Source organism: Hydractinia symbiolongicarpus, chromosome 7 (assembly GCF_029227915.1).
Source record: "Hydractinia symbiolongicarpus strain clone_291-10 chromosome 7, HSymV2.1, whole genome shotgun sequence".
NCBI lineage: Eukaryota > Metazoa > Cnidaria > Hydrozoa > Anthoathecata > Hydractiniidae > Hydractinia > Hydractinia symbiolongicarpus.
The window spans coordinates 30,426,021-30,442,684 of record NC_079881.1 but is presented as its reverse complement, the minus strand read 5'-3'; positions in this window follow the sequence as shown (position 1 = coordinate 30,442,684).

Below are 16,664 nucleotides of genomic sequence, written 5' to 3'. Positions count from 1 at the left end.
TGCCAGCGATTAAACTTCTTTTATTTAGCGTCTCATCAAAAATGAAAACATTTTTGAAAACTACAAGTCTTATGCGTTTTAGTGGTGAAGAAATAATTTAAAAAATCGTTCGGGAAATAAGTTTACTCCCTGGGTACTTTCTTCGTATACTTTTGACTACACCGGCCGAGTCCGGGATTTACGGGAAGTCGCGGGTTTTCGTTTGCCGGCGATTAAACTTCTTTTATTCAGCGTCTCATCAAAAATGAAAACATTTTTAAAAACTACAAGTCTCATGGGCTTTAGTGGTGAAATAATAATTTGAAAAATCGTTCGGGAAATGAGTTTACTCCATGGGTACTTTTTTTGTATACTTTTGACTTTACAGGCCGAGTCCGGGATTTACGGGAAGTCGCAGGTTTTCGTTTGCCGGGGATTAAGCTTCTTTTATTCAGCGTCTCATCAAAAATGAAAACATTTTTGAAAACTACATGTCTCATGCGTTTTAGTGGTGAAATAATAATTTAAAAAATCGTTCGGGAAATGAGTTTACACCCTGGGTACTTTCTATGTATACTTTTGACTTTACAGGCCGAGTCCGGGATTTACGGTAAATCGCAGGTTTTCCTTTGCCGGCGATTAAACTTCTTTTATTCAGCGTCTCATCAAAAATGAAAACAAGTTTGAAGACTACAAGTCTCATGCGTTTTAGTGGTGAAAAATTAATTTAAAAAATCGTTCCGGAAATGAGTTTACTCCCTGGGTACTTTCTTTGTATACTTTTGACTATACGGGCCAAGCTCGGGATTTACGGGAAATCGCGGGTTTTCGTTTGCCAGCGATTAAACTTCTTTTATTTAGCGTCTCATCAAAAATGAAAACATTTTTGAAAACTACAAGTCTTATGCGTTTTAGTGGTGAAAAAATAATTTAAAAAATCGTTCGGGAAATGAGTGTACTCGCTGGGTACTTTCTTCGTATACTTTTGACTATACGGGCCGAGTCCGGGATTTACGGGAAGTCGCGGGTTTTCGTTTGCCAGCGATTAAACTTCTTTTATTCAGCGTCTCATCAAAAATGAAAACATTTTTAAAAACTACAAGTCTCATGGGCTTTAGTGGTGAAATAATAATTTGAAAAATCGTTCGGGAAATGAGTTTACTCCATGGGTACTTTTTTTGTATACTTTTGACTTTACAGGCCGAGTCCGGGATTTACGGGAAGTCGCGGGTTTTCGTTTGCCGGCAATTAAACTTCTTTTATACAGCGTCTCATCAAAAATGAAAACATTTTTAAAAACTACATGTCTCATGGGCTTTAGTGGTGAAATGATAATTTTAAAAATCCTTCGGGAAATGAGTTTACACCCTGGGTACTTTCTTTGTATACTTTTGACTATACGGGCCGATTCCGGGATTTACGGGAAATCGCAGGTTTTCGTTTGCCGGCGATTAAGCTTCTTTTATTCAGCGTCTCATCAAAAATGAAAACAAGTTTGAAGACTACAAGTCTCATGCGTTTTAGTGGTGAAAAAATAATGTAAAAAATCGTTCCGGAAATGAGTTTACTCCCTGGGTGCTTCCTTTGTATACTTTTGACTATACGGGCCCAGCCCGGGATTTACGGAAAATCGCGGGTTTTCGTTTGCCAGCAATTAAACTTCTTTTATTTAGCGTCTCATCAAAAATGAAAACATTTTTGAAAACTACAAGTCTTATGCGTTTTAGTGGTGAAGAAATAATTTAAAAAATCGTTCGGGAAATGAGTTTACTCCCTGGGTACTTTCTTCGTATACTTTTGACTATACGAGCCGAGTCCGGGATTTACGGGAAGTCGCGGGTTTTCGTTTGCCGGCGATTAAACTTCTTTTATTCAGCGTGTCATCAAAAATGAAAACATTTTTAAAAACTACAAGTCTCATGGGCTTTAGTGGTGAAATAATAATTTGAAAAATCGTTCGGGAAATGAGTTTACTCCATGGGTACTTTTTTTGTATACTTTTGACTTTACAGGCCGAGTCCGGGATTTACGGGAAGTCGCGGGTTTTCGTTTGCCGGCAATTAAACTTCTTTTATACAGCGTCTCATCAAAAATGAAAACATTTTTAAAAACTACATGTCTCATGGGCTTTAGTGGTGAAATGATAATTTTAAAAATCCTTCGGGAAATGAGTTTACACCCTAAGTACTTTCTTTGTATACTTTTGACTATACGGGCAGAGTCCGGGATTTACGGGAAATCGCAGGTTTTCGTTTGCCGGCGATTAAGCTTCTTTTATTCAGCGTCTCATCAAAAATGAAAACATTTTTGAAAACTACATGTCTCATGCGTTTTAGTGGTGAAATAATAATTTAAAAAATCGTTCGGGAAATGAGTTTACACCCTGGGTACTTTTTATGTATACTTCTGACTTTACAGTCCGAGTCCGGGATTTACGGGAAATCGCAGGTTTTCCTTTGCCGGCGATTAAACTTCTTTTATTTAGCGTCTCATCAAAAATGAAAACAAGTTTGAAGACTACAAGTCTCATGCGTTTTAGTGGTGAAAAAATAATGTAAAAAATCGTTCCGGAAATGAGTTTACTCCCTGGGTGCTTCCTTTGTATACTTTTGACTATACGGGCCAAGCCCGGGATTTACGGAAAATCGCGGGTTTTCGTTTGCCAGCAATTAAACTTCTTTTATTTAGCGTCTCATCAAAAATGAAAACATTTTTGAAAACTACAAGTCTTATGCGTTTTAGTGGTGAAGAAATAATTTAAAAAATCGTTCGGGAAATGAGTTTACTCCCTGGGTAATTTCTTCGAATACTTTTGACTATACGGGCCGAGTCCGGGAGTTACGGGAAGTCGCGGGTTTTCGTTTGCCGGCTATTAAACTTCTTTTATTCAGCGTCTCATCAAAAAAGAAAACATTTTTAAAAACTACAAGTCTCATGGGCTTTAGTGGTGAAATAATAATTTAAAAAATCGTTCGGGAAATGAGTTTACTCCCTGGGTACTTTTTTTGTATACTTTTGACTTTACAGGCCGAGTCCGGGATTTACGGGAAGTCCCGGGTTTTCGTTTGCCGGCAATTAAACTTCTTTTATACAGCGTCTTATCAAAAATGAAAACATTTTTAAAAACTACATGTCTCATGGGCTTTAGTGGTGAAATAATAATTTAAAAAATCCTTCGGGAAATGAGTTTACACCCTGGGTACTTTCTTTGTATACTTTTGACTATACGGGCTGAATCCGGGATTTACGGGAAATCGCAGGTTTTCGTTTGCCGGCGATTAAACTTCTTTTATTCAGCGTCTCATCAAAAATGAAAACAAGTTTGAAGACTACAAGTCTCATGCGTTTTAGTGGTGAAAAATTAATTTAAAAAATCGTTCCGGAAATGAGTTTACTCCCTGGGTACTTTCTTTGTATACTTTTGACTATACGGCCAAGCTCGGGATTTACGGGAAATCGCGGGTTTTCGTTTGCCGGCGATTAAACTTCTTTTATTCAGCGTCTCATCAAAAATGAAAACAAGTTTGAAGACTACAAGTCTCATGCGTTTTAGTGGTGAAAAATTAATTTAAAAAATCGTTCCGGAAATGAGTTTACTCCCTGGGTACTTTCTTTGTATACTTTTGACTATACGGGCCGAGTCCGGGATTTACGGGAAGTAGCGGGTTTTCGTTTGCCGGCGATTAAACTTCTTTTATTCAGCGTCTCATCAAAAATGAAAACATTTTTAAAAACTACAAGTCTCATGGGCTTTAGTGGTGAAATAATAATTTGAAAAATCGTTCGGGAAATGAGTTTACTCCATGGGTACTTTTTTTGTATACTTTTGACTTTACAGGCCGAGTCCGGGATTTACGGGAAGTCGCGGGTTTTCGTTTGCCGGCAATTAAACTTCTTTTATACAGCGTCTCATCAAAAATGAAAACATTTTTAAAAACTACATGTCTCATGGGCTTTAGTGGTGAAATGATAATTTAAAAAATACTTCGGGAAATGAGTTTACACCCTGGGTACTTTCTTTGTGTACTTTTGACTATACGGGCCGAGTCCGGGATTTACGGGAAATCGCAGGTTTTCGTTTGCCGGCGATTAAGCTTCTTTTATTCAGCGTCTCATCAAAAATGAAAACATTTTTGAAAACTACATGTCTCATGCGTTTTAGTGGTGAAATAATAACTTAAAAAATCGTTCGGGAAATGAGTTTACACCCTGGGTACTTTCTATGTATACTTTTGTCTTTACAGGCCGAGTCCGGGATTTACGGGAAATCGCAGGTTTTCCTTTGCCGGCGATTAAACTTCTTTTATTTAGCGTCTCATCAAAAATGAAAACAAGTTTGAAGACTACAAGTCTCATGCGTTTTAGTTGTGAAAAAATAATATAAAAAATCGTTCGAGAAATGAGTTTACTCCCTGGGTACTTTCTTTGTATACTTTTGACTATACGGGCCAAGCCCAGGATTTACGGGAAATCGCAGGTTTTCCTTTGCCGGCGATTAAACTTCTTTTATTTAGCGTCTCATCAAAAATGAAAACATTTTTGAAAACTACAAGTCTCATGCGTTTTAGTGGTGAAAAGATAATTTAAAAAATCGTTTTGGAAATGAGTTTACTCACAGGGTAATTCTTTGTATACATTCGACTATACGGGCCAAGCCCGGGATTTACGGGAAATCGCGGGTTTTCGTTTGCCGGCGATTAAACCACTTTCATTAAGCGTCTCATCAAAAATGAAAACATTTTTAAAAACAACAAGTCTCATGGGCTTTAGTGGTGAAATAATAATTTAAAAAATCGTTCGGCAAATGAGTTTACACCCTGGGTACTTTCTTTGTATACTTTTGACTTTACAGGCCGAGTCCGGGATTTACGGGAAATCGCAGGTTTTCCTTTGCCGGCGATTAAACTTCTTTTATTCAGCGTCTCATCAAAAATGAAAACAAGTTTGAAGACTACAAGTCTCATGCGTTTTAGTGGTGAAAAATTAATTTAAAAAATCGTTCCGGAAATGAGTTTACTCCCTGGGTACTTTCTTTGTATACTTTTGACTATACGGCCAAGCTCGGGATTTACGGGAAATCGCGGGTTTTTGTTTGCCAGCGATTAAACTTCTTTTATTTAGCGTCTCATCAAAAATGAAAACATTTTTGAAAACTACAAGTCTCATGGGCTTTAGTGGTGAAATAATAATTTGAAAAATCGTTCGGGAAATGAGTTTACTCCATGGGTACTTTTTTTGTATACTTTTGACTTTACAGGCCGAGTCCGGGATTTACGGGAAGTCGCGGGTTTTCGTTTGCCGGCAATTAAACTTCTTTTATACAGCGTCTCATCAAAAATGAAAACATTTTTAAAAACTGCATGTCTCATGGGCTTTAGTGGTGAAATGATAATTTAAAAAATCCTTCGGGAAATGAGTTTACACCCTAAGTACTTTCTTTGTATACTTTTGACTATACGGGCCGAGTCTGGGATTTACGGGAAATCGCAGGTTTTCGTTTGCCGGGGATTAAGCTTCTTTTATTCAGCGTCTCATCAAAAATGAAAACATTTTTGAAAACTACATGTCTCATGCGTTTTAGTGGTGAAATAATAATTTAAAAAATCGTTCGGGAAATGAGTTTACACCCTGGGTACTTTCTATGTATACTTTTGACTTTACAGGCCGAGTCCGGGATTTACGGTAAATCGCAGGATTTCCTTTGCCGGCGATTAAACTTCTTTTATTCAGCGTCTCATCAAAAATGAAAACAAGTTTGAAGACTACAAGTCTCATGCGTTTTAGTGGTGAAAAATTAATTTAAAAAATCGTTCCGGAAATGAGTTTACTCCCTGGGTACTTTCTTTGTATACTTTTGACTATACGGGCCAAGCTCGGGATTTACGGGAAATCGCGGGTTTTCGTTTGCCAGCGATTAAACTTCTTTTATTTAGCGTCTCATCAAAAATGAAAACATTTTTGAAAACTACAAGTCTTATGCGTTTTAGTGGTGAAGAAATAATTTAAAAAATCGTTCGGGAAATGAGTTTACTCCCTGGGTACTTTCTTCGTATACTTTTGACTATACGGGCCGAGTCCGGGATTTACGGGAAGTCGCGGGTTTTCGTTTGCCGGCGATTAAACTTCTTTTATTCAGCGTCTCATCAAAAATGAAAACATTTTTAAAAACTACAAGTCTCATGGGCTTTAGTGGTGAAATAATAATTTGAAAAATCGTTCGGGAAATGAGTTTACTCCATGGGTACTTTTTTTGTATACTTTTGACTTTACAGGCCGAGTCCGGGATTTACGGGAAGTCGCGGGTTTTCGTTTGCCGGCAATTAAACTTCTTTTATACAGCGTCTCATCAAAAATGAAAACATTTTTAAAAACTACATGTCTCATGGGCTTTAGTGGTGAAATGATAATTTTAAAAATCCTTCGGGAAATGAGTTTACACCCTGGGTACTTTCTTTGTATACTTTTGACTATACGGGCCGAGTCCGGGATTTACGGGAAATCGCAGGTTTTCGTTTGCCGGCGATTAAGCTTCTTTTATTCAGCGTCTCATCAAAAATGAAAACAAGTTTGAAGACTACAAGTCTCATGCGTTTTAGTGGTGAAAAAATAATGTAAAAAATCGTTCCGGAAATGAGTTTACTCCCTGGGTGCTTCCTTTGTATACTTTTGACTATACGGGCCAAGCCCGGGATTTACGGAAAATCGCGGGTTTTCGTTTGCCAGCAATTAAACTTCTTTTATTTAGCGTCTCATCAAAAATGAAAACATTTTTGAAAACTACAAGTCTTATGCGTTTTAGTGGTGAAAAAATAATGTAAAAAATCGTTCCGGAAATGAGTTTACTCCCTGGGTGCTTCCTTTGTATACTTTTGACTATACGGGCCAAGCCCGGGATTTACGGAAAATCGCGGGTTTTCGTTTGCCAGCGATTAAACTTCTTTTATTTAGCGTCTCATCAAAAATGAAAACATTTTTGAAAACTACAAGTCTTATGCGTTTTAGTGGTGAAGAAATAATTTAAAAAATCGTTCGGGAAATGAGTTTACTCCCTGGGTACTTTCTTCGTATACTTTTGACTATACGGGCCGAGTCCGGGATTTACGGGAAGTCGCGGGTTTTCGTTTGCCGGCGATTAAACTTCTTTTATTCAGCGTCTCATCAAAAATGAAAACATTTTTAAAAACTACAAGTCTCATGGGCTTTAGTGGTGAAATAATAATTTGAAAAATCGTTCGGGAAATTAGTTTACTCCATGGGTACTTTTTTTGTATACTTTTGACTTTACAGGCCAAGCCCGGGATTTACGGAAAATCGCGGGTTTTCGTTTGCCAGCAATTAAACTTCTTTTATTTAGCGTCTCATCAAAAATGAAAACATTTTTGAAAACTACAAGTCTTATGCGTTTTAGTGGTGAAAAAATAATGTAAAAAATCGTTCCGGAAATGAGTTTACTCCCTGGGTGCTTCCTTTGTATACTTTTGACTATACGGGCCAAGCCCGGGATTTACGGAAAATCGCGGGTTTTCGTTTGCCAGCAATTAAACTTCTTTTATTTAGCGTCTCATCAAAAATGAAAACATTTTTGAAAACTACAAGTCTTATGCGTTTTAGTGGTGAAGAAATAATTTAAAAAATCGTTCGGGAAATGAGTTTACTCCCTGGGTACTTTCTTCGTATACTTTTGACTATACGGGCCGAGTCCGGGATTTACGGGAAGTCGCGGGTTTTCGTTTGCCGGCGATTAAGCTTCTTTTATTCAGCGTCTCATCAAAAATGAAAACATTTTTGAAAACTACATGTCTCATGCGTTTTAGTGGTGAAATAATAATTTAAAAAATCGTTCGGGAAATGAGTTTACACCCTGGGTACTTTTTATGTATACTTCTGACTTTACAGTCCGAGTCCGGGATTTACGGGAAATCGCAGGTTTTCCTTTGCCGGCGATTAAACTCCTTTTATTTAGCGTCTCATCAAAAATGAAAACAAGTTTGAAGACTACAAGTCTCATGCGTTTTAGTGGTGAAAAAATAATGTAAAAAATCGTTCCGGAAATGAGTTTACTCCCTGGGTGCTTCCTTTGTATACTTTTGACTATACGGGCCAAGCCCGGGATTTACGGAAAATCGCGGGTTTTCGTTTGCCAGCAATTAAACTTCTTTTATTTAGCGTCTCATCAAAAATGAAAACATTTTTGAAAACTACAAGTCTTATGCGTTTTAGTGGTGAAGAAATAATTTAAAAAATCGTTCGGGAAATGAGTTTACTCCCTGGGTAATTTCTTCGAATACTTTTGAATATACGGGCCGAGTCCGGGAGTTACGGGAAGTCGCGGGTTTTCGTTTGCCGGCTATTAAACTTCTTTTATTCAGCGTCTCATCAAAAAAGAAAACATTTTTAAAAACTACAAGTCTCATGGGCTTTAGTGGTGAAATAATAATTTAAAAAATCGTTCGGGAAATGAGTTTACTCCCTGGGTACTTTTTTTGTATACTTTTGTCTTTACAGGCCGAGTCCGGGATTTACGGGAAGTCGCGGGTTTTCGTTTGCCGGCAATTAAACTTCTTTTATACAGCGTCTTATCAAAAATGAAAACATTTTTAAAAACTACATGTCTCATGGGCTTTAGTGGTGAAATAATAATTTAAAAAATCCTTCGGGAAATGAGTTTACACCCTGGGTACTTTCTTTGTATACTTTTGACTATACGGGCTGAATCCGGGATTTACGGGAAATCGCAGGTTTTCGTTTGCCGGCGATTAAACTTCTTTTATTCAGCGTCTCATCAAAAATGAAAACATTTTTAAAAACTACAAGTCTCATGCGTTTTAGTGGTGAAATAAAAATTTAAAAAATCGTTCGGGAAATGAGTTTACACCCTGGGTACTTTCTTTGTATACTTTTGACTTTACAGGCCGAGTCCGGGATTAACGGGAAATCGCAGGTTTTCCTTTGCCGGCGATTAAACTTCTTTTATTCAGCGTCTCATCAAAATTAAAACAAGTTTGAAGACTACAAGTCTCATGCGTTTTAGTGGTGAAAAAATAATTTAAAAAATCCTTCGGGAAATGAGTTTACACCCTGGGTACTTTCTTTGTATACTTTTGACTATACGGGCCGAGTCCGGGATTTACGGGAAATCGCAGGTTTTCGTTTGCCGGCGATTAAGCTTCTTTTATTCAGCGTCTCATCAAAAATGAAAACATTTTTGAAAACTACATGTCTCATGCGTTTTAGTGGTGAAGAAATAATTTAAAAAATCGTTCGGGAAATGAGTTTACTCCCTGGGTAATTTCTTCGAATACTTTTGACTATACGGGCCGAGTCCGGGAGTTACGGGAAGTCGCGGGTTTTCGTTTGCCGGCTATTAAACTTCTTTTAATCAGCGTCTCATCAAAAAAGAAAACATTTTTAAAAACTACAAGTCTGATGGGCTTTAGTGGTGAAATAATAATTTGAAAAATCGTTCGGGAAATGAGTTTACTCCCTTGGTACTTTTTTTGTATACTTTTGACTTTACAGGCCGAGTCCGGGATTTACGGGAAATCGCAGGTTTTCGTTTGCCGGCGATTAAGCTTCTTTTATTCAGCGTCTCATCAAAAATGAAAACATTTTTGAAAACTACATGTCTCATGCGTTTTAGTGGTGAAATAATAATTTAAAAAATCGTTCGGGAAATGAGTTTACACCCTGGGTACTTTCTATGTATACTTTTGACTTTACAGGCCGAGTCCGGGATTTACGGGAAATCGCAGGTTTTCCTTTGCCGGCGATTAAACTTCTTTTATTTAGCGTCTCATCAAAAATGAAAACAAGTTTGAAGACTACAAGTCTCATGCGTTTTAGTGGTGAAAAAATAATTTAAAAAATCGTTCCGGAAATGAGTTTACTCCCTGGGTACTTCCTTAGTATACTTTTGACTATACGGGCCAAGCCCGGGATTTACGGAAAATCGCGGGTTTTCGTTTGCCAGCGATTAAACTTCTTTTATTTAGCGTCTCATCAAAAATGAAAACATTTTTGAAAACTACAAGTCTTATGCGTTTTAGTGGTGAAGAGATAATTTAAAAAATCGTTCGGGAAATGAGTTTACTCCCTGGGTAATTTCTTCGAATACTTTTGACTTTACAGGCCGAGTCCGGGAGTTACGGGAAGTCGCGGGTTTTCGTTTTCTGGCTATTAAACTTCTTTTATTCAGCGTCTCATCAAAAATGAAAACATTTTTAAAAACTACAAGTCTCATGGGCTTTAGTGGTGAAATAATAATTTGAAAAATCGTTCGGGAAATGAATTTACTCCCTGGGTACTTTTTTTGTATACTTTTGACTTTACAGGCCGAGTCCGGGATTTACGGGAAGTCGCGGGTTTTCGTTTGCCGGCAATTAAACTTCTTTTATACAGCGTCTTATCAAAAATGAAAACATTTTTAAAAACTACATGTCTCATGGGCTTTAGTGGTGAAATAATAATTTAAAAAATCGTTCGGGAAATGAATTTACACCCTGGGTACTTTCTTTGTATACTTTTGACTTTACAGGCCGAGTCCGGGATTTACGGGAAATCGCAGGTTTTCCTTTGCCGGCGATTAAACTTCTTTTATTCAGCGTCTAATCAAAATTAAAACAAGTTTGAAGACTACAAGTCTCATGCGTTTTAGTGGTGAAAAAATAATTTAAAAAATCGTTCCGGAAATGAGTTTACTCCCTGGGTACTTTCTTTGTATACTTTTGACTATACGGGCCAAGCCCGGGATTTACGGGAAATCGCGGGTTTTCGTTTGCCAGCGATTAAACTTCTTTTATTTAGCGTCTCATTAAAAATGAAAACATTTTTGAAAACTACAAGTCTTATGCGTTTTAGTGGTGAAGAAATAATTTAAAAAATCGTTCGGGAAATGAGTTTACACCCTGGGTACTTTCTTTGTATACTTTTGACTATACGGGCCGAGTCAGGGATTTACGGGAAATCGCAGGTTTTCGTTTGCCGGCGATTAAACTTCTTTTATTCAGCGTCTCATCAAAAATGAAAACATTTTTGAAAACTACAAGTCTCATGCGTTTTAGTGGTGAAATAATAATTTAAAAAATCGTTTAGGAAATGGGTTTACACCCTGGGTACTTTCTTTGTATACTTTTGACTTTACAGGCCGAGTCCGGGATTTACGGGAAATCGCAGGTTTTCATTTGCCGGCGATTAAACTTCTTTTATTCAGCGTCTCATCAAAAATGAAAACAAGTTTGAAGACTACAAGTCTCATGCGTTTTAGTGGTGAAAAAATAATTTAAAAAATCGTTCCGGAAATGAGTTTACTCCCTGGGTACTTTCTTTGTATACTTTTGACTATAAGGGCCAAGCCCGGGATTTACGGGAAATCGCGGGTTTTCGTTTGCCAGCAATTAAACTTCTTTTATTTAGCGTCTCATCAAAAATAAAAACATTTTTGAAAACTACAAGTCTTATGCGTTTTAGTGGTGAAGAAATAATTTAAAAAATCGTTCGGGAAATGACTTTACACCCTGGGTACTTTCTTTGTATACTTTTGACTATACGGGCCGAGTCCGGGATTTACGGGAAATCGCAGGTTTTCGTTTGCCGGCGATTAAACTTCTTTTATTCAGCGTCTCATCAAAAATGAAAACATTTTTGAAAACTACAAGTCTCATGCGTTTTAGTGGTGAAATAATAATTTAAAAAATCGTTCTGGAAATGAGTTTACTCCCTGGGTACTTTCTTTGTATACTTTTGACTATACGGGCCAAGCCCGGGATTTACGGGAAATCGCGGGTTTTCGTTTGCCAGCGATTAAACTTCTTTTATTTAGCGTCTCATCAAAAATGAAAACATTTTTGAAAACTACAAGTCTTATGCGTTTTAGTGGTGAAGAAATAATTTAAAAATCGTTCGGGAAATGAGTTTACTCCCTGCGTACTTTCTTTGTATACTTTTGACTATACGGGCCAAGCCCGGGATTTACGGAAAATTGCGGGTTTTCGTTTGCCAGCGATTAAACTTCTTTTATTTAGCGTGTCATCAAAAATGAAAACATTTTTGAAAACTACAAGTCTTATGCGTTTTAGTGGTGAAGAGATAATTTAAAAAATCGTTCGGGAAATGAGTTTACTCCCTGGGTAATTTCTTCGAATACTTTTGACTTTACAGGCCGAGTCCGGGAGTTACGGGAAGTCGCGGGTTTTCGTTTGCTGGCTATTAAACTTCTTTTATTCAGCGTCTCATCAAAAATGAAAACATTTTTAAAAACTACAAGTCTCATGGGCTTTAGTGGTGAAATAATAATTTGAAAAATCGTTCGGGAAATGAATTTACTCCCTGGGTACTTTTTTTGTATACTTTTGACTTTACAGGCCGAGTCCGGGATTTACGGGAAGTCGCGGGTTTTCGTTTGCCGGCAATTAAACTTCTTTTATACAGCGTCTTATCAAAAATGAAAACATTTTTAAAAACTACATGTCTCATGGGCTTTAGTGGTGAAATAATAATTTAAAAAATCGTTCGGGAAATGAGTTTACACCCTGGGTACTTTCTTTGTATACTTTTGACTTTACAGGCCGAGTCCGGGATTTACGGGAAATCGCAGGTTTTCCTTTGCCGGCGATTAAACTTCTTTTATTCAGCGTCTCATCAAAAATGAAAACAAGTTTGAAGACTACAAGTCTCATGCGTTTTAGTGGTGAAAAAATAATTTAAAAAATCGTTCCGGAAATGAGTTTACTCCCTGGGTACTTTCTTTGTATACTTTTGACTATAAGGGCCGAGTCCGGGATTTACGGGAAATCGCAGGTTTTCCTTTGCCGGCGATTAAACTTCTTTTATTCAGCGTCTCATCAAAAATGAAAACAAGTTTGAAGACTACAAGTCTCATGCGTTTTAGTGGTGAAAAAATAATTTAAAAAATCGTTCCGGAAATGAGTTTACTCCCTGGGTACTTTCTTTGTATACTTTTGACTATAAGGGCCGAGTCCGGGATTTACGGGAAATCGCGGGTTTTCGTTTGCCAGCGATTAAACTTCTTTTATTTAGCGTCTCATCAAAAATGAAAACATTTTTGAAAACTACAAGTCTCATGCGTTTTAGTGGTGAAATAATAATTTAAAAAATCGTTCTGGAAATGAGTTTACTCCCTGGGTACTTTCTTTGTATACTTTTGACTATACGGGCCAAGCCCGAGATTTACGGGAAATCGCGGGTTTTCGTTTGCCAGCGATTAAACTTCTTTTATTTAGCGTCTCATCAAAAATGAAAACATTTTTGAAAACTACAAGTCTTATGCGTTTTAGTGGTTAAGAAATAATTTAAAAATCGTTCGGGAAATGAGTTTACTCCCTGGGTACTTTCTTTGTATACTTTTGACTATACGGGCCAAGCCCGGGATTTACGGAAAATCGCGGGTTTTCGTTTGCCAGCGATTAAACTTCTTTTATTTAGCGTCTCATCAAAAATGAAAACATTTTTGAAAACTACAAGTCTTATGCGTTTTAGTGGTGAAGAGATAATTTAAAAAATCGTTCGGGAAATGAGTTTACTCCCTGGGTAATTTCTTCGAATACTTTTGACTTTACAGGCCGAGTCCGGGAGTTACGGGAAGTCGCGGGTTTTCGTTTGCTGGCTATTAAACTTCTTTTATTCAGCGTCTCATCAAAAATGAAAACATTTTTAAAAACTACAAGTCTCATGGGCTTTAGTGGTGAAATAATAATTTGAAAAATCGTTCGGGAAATGAATTTACTCCCTGGGTACTTTTTTTGTATACTTTTGACTTTACAGGCCGAGTCCGGGATTTACGGGAAGTCGCGGGTTTTCGTTTGCCGGCAATTAAACTTCTTTTATACAGCGTCTTATCAAAAATGAAAACATTTTTAAAAACTACATGTCTCATGGGCTTTAGTGGTGAAATAATAATTTAAAAAATCCTTCGGGAAATGAGTTTACACCCTGGGTACTTTCTATGTATACTTTTGACTATACGGGCCGAATCCGGGATTTACGGGAAATCGCAGGTTTTCGTTTGCCGGCGATTAAACTTCTTTTATTCAGCGTCTCATCAAAAATGAAAACATTTTTGAAAACTACAAGTCTCATGCGTTTTAGTGGTGAAATAATAATTTAAAAAATCGTTCGGGAAATGAGTTTACACCCTGGGTACTTTCTTTGTATACTTTTGACTTTACAGGCCGAGTCCGGGATTTACGGGAAATCGCAGGTTTTCCTTTGCCGGCGATTAAACTTCTTTTATTCAGCGTCTCATCAAAATTAAAACAAGTTTGAAGACTACAAGTCTCATGCGTTTTAGTGGTGAAAAAATATTTTAAAAAATCGTTCCGGAAATGAGTTTACTCCCTGGGTACTTTCTTTGTATACTTTTGACTATACGGGCCAAGCCCGGGATTTACGGGAAATCGCGGGTTTTCGTTTACCAGCGATTAAACTTCTTTTATTTAGCGTCTCATCAAAAATAAAAACATTTTTGAAAACTACAAGTCTTATGCGTTTTAGTGGTGAAGAAATAATTTAAAAAATCGTTCGGGAAATGACTTTACACCCTGGGTACTTTCTTTGTATACTTTTGACTATACGGGCCGAGTCCGGGATTTACGGGAAATCGCAGGTTTTCGTTTGCCGGCGGTTAAACTTCTTTTATTCAGCGTCTCATCAAAAATGAAAACATTTTTGAAAACTACAAGTCTCATGCGTTTTAGTGGTGAAATAATAATTTAAAAAATCGTTCTGGAAATGAGTTTACTCCCTGGGTACTTTCTTTGTATACTTTTGACTATACGGGCCAAGCCCGGGATTTACGGGAAATCGCGGGTTTTCGTTTGCCAGCGATTAAACTTCTTTTATTTAGCGTCTCATCAAAAATGAAAACATTTTTGAAAACTACAAGTCTTATGCGTTTTAGTGGTGAAGAAATAATTTAAAAATCGTTCGGGAAATGAGTTTACTCCCTGGGTACTTTCTTTGTATACTTTTGACTATACGGGCCAAGCCCGGGATTTACGGGAAATCGCGGGTTTTCGTTTGCCAGCGATTAAACTTCTTTTATTTAGCGTCTCATCAAAAATGAAAACATTTTTGAAAACTACAAGTCTTATGCGTTTTAGTGGTGAAGAAATAATTTAAAAAATCGTTCGGGAAATGAGTTTACTCCCTGGGTACTTTCTTTGAATACTTTTGACTATACGGGCCAAGCCCGGGATTTACGGGAAATCGCGGGTTTTCGTTTGCCAGCGATTAAACTTCTTTTATTTAGCGTCTCATCAAAAATGAAAACATTTTTGAGAACTACAAGTCTTATGCGTTTTAGTGGTGAAGAAATAATTTAAAAAATCGTTCGGGAAATGAGTTTACACCCTGGGTACTTTCTTTGTATACTTTTGACTTTACAGGCCGAGTCCGAGATTTACGGGAAATCGCAGGTTTTTCTTTGCCGGCGATTAAACTTCTTTTATTCAGCGTCTCATCAAAAATGAAAACAAGTTTGAAGACTACAAGTCTCATGCGTTTTAGTGGTGAAAAAATAATTTAAAAAATCGTTCTGGAAATGAGTTTACTCCCTGGGTACTTTCTTTGTATACTTTTGACTATACGGGCCAAGCCCGGGATTTACGGGAAATCGCGGGTTTTCGTTTGCCAGCGATTAAACTTCTTTTATTTAGCGTCTCATCAAAAATGAAAACATTTTTGAAAACTTCAAGTCTTATGCGTTTTAGTTGTGACGAAATAATTTAAAAAATCGTTCGGGAAATGAGTTTACTCCCTGGGTAATTTCTTCGTATAATTTTGACTATACGGGCCGAGTCCAGGAGTTACGGGAAGTCGCGGGTTTTCGTTTGCCGGCGATTAAACTTCTTTTATACAGCGTCTCATCAAAAATGAAAACATTTTTAAAAACTACATGTCTCATGGATTTTAGTGGTGAAAGAATAATTTAAAAAAGCGTTCGGGAAATGACTTTACACCCTGGGTACTTTCCTTGTATACTTTTGACTATACGGGCCGAGTCCGGGATTTACGGGAAATCGCAGGTTTTCGTTTGCCGGCGATTAAACTTCTTTTATTCAGCGTCTCATCAAAAATGAAAACATTTTTGAAAACTACAAGTCTCATGCGTTTTAGTGGTGAAATAATACTTTAAAAAATCGTTCGGGAAATGAGTTTACACCCTGGGTACTTTCTTTGTATTCTTTTGACTTTACAGGCCGAGTCCGGGATTTACGGGAAATCGCAGGTTTTCCTTTGCCGGCGATTAAACTTCTTTTATTCAGCGTCTCATCAAAAATGAAAACATTTTTAAAAACTACAAGTCTCATGGGCTTTAGTGGTGAAATAATAATTTGAAAAATCGTTCGGGAAATGAGTTTACTCCCTGGGTACTTTTTTGTATACTTTTGACTTTACAGGCCGAGTCCGGGATTTTCGGGAAATCGCAGGTTTTCGTTTGCCGGCGATTAAACTTCTTTTATTCAGCGTCTCATCAAAAATGAAAACATTTTTGAAAACTACAAGTCTCATGCGTTTTAGTGGTGAAAAAATAATTTAGAAAAGCGTTCGGGAAATGAGTTTACTCCCTGGGTACTTTCTTTGTATACTTTTGACTATACGGGCCGAGTCCGGGGTTTACGGGAAATGGCGGGTTTTCGTTTGCCGGCGATTAAACTCCTTTTATTCAG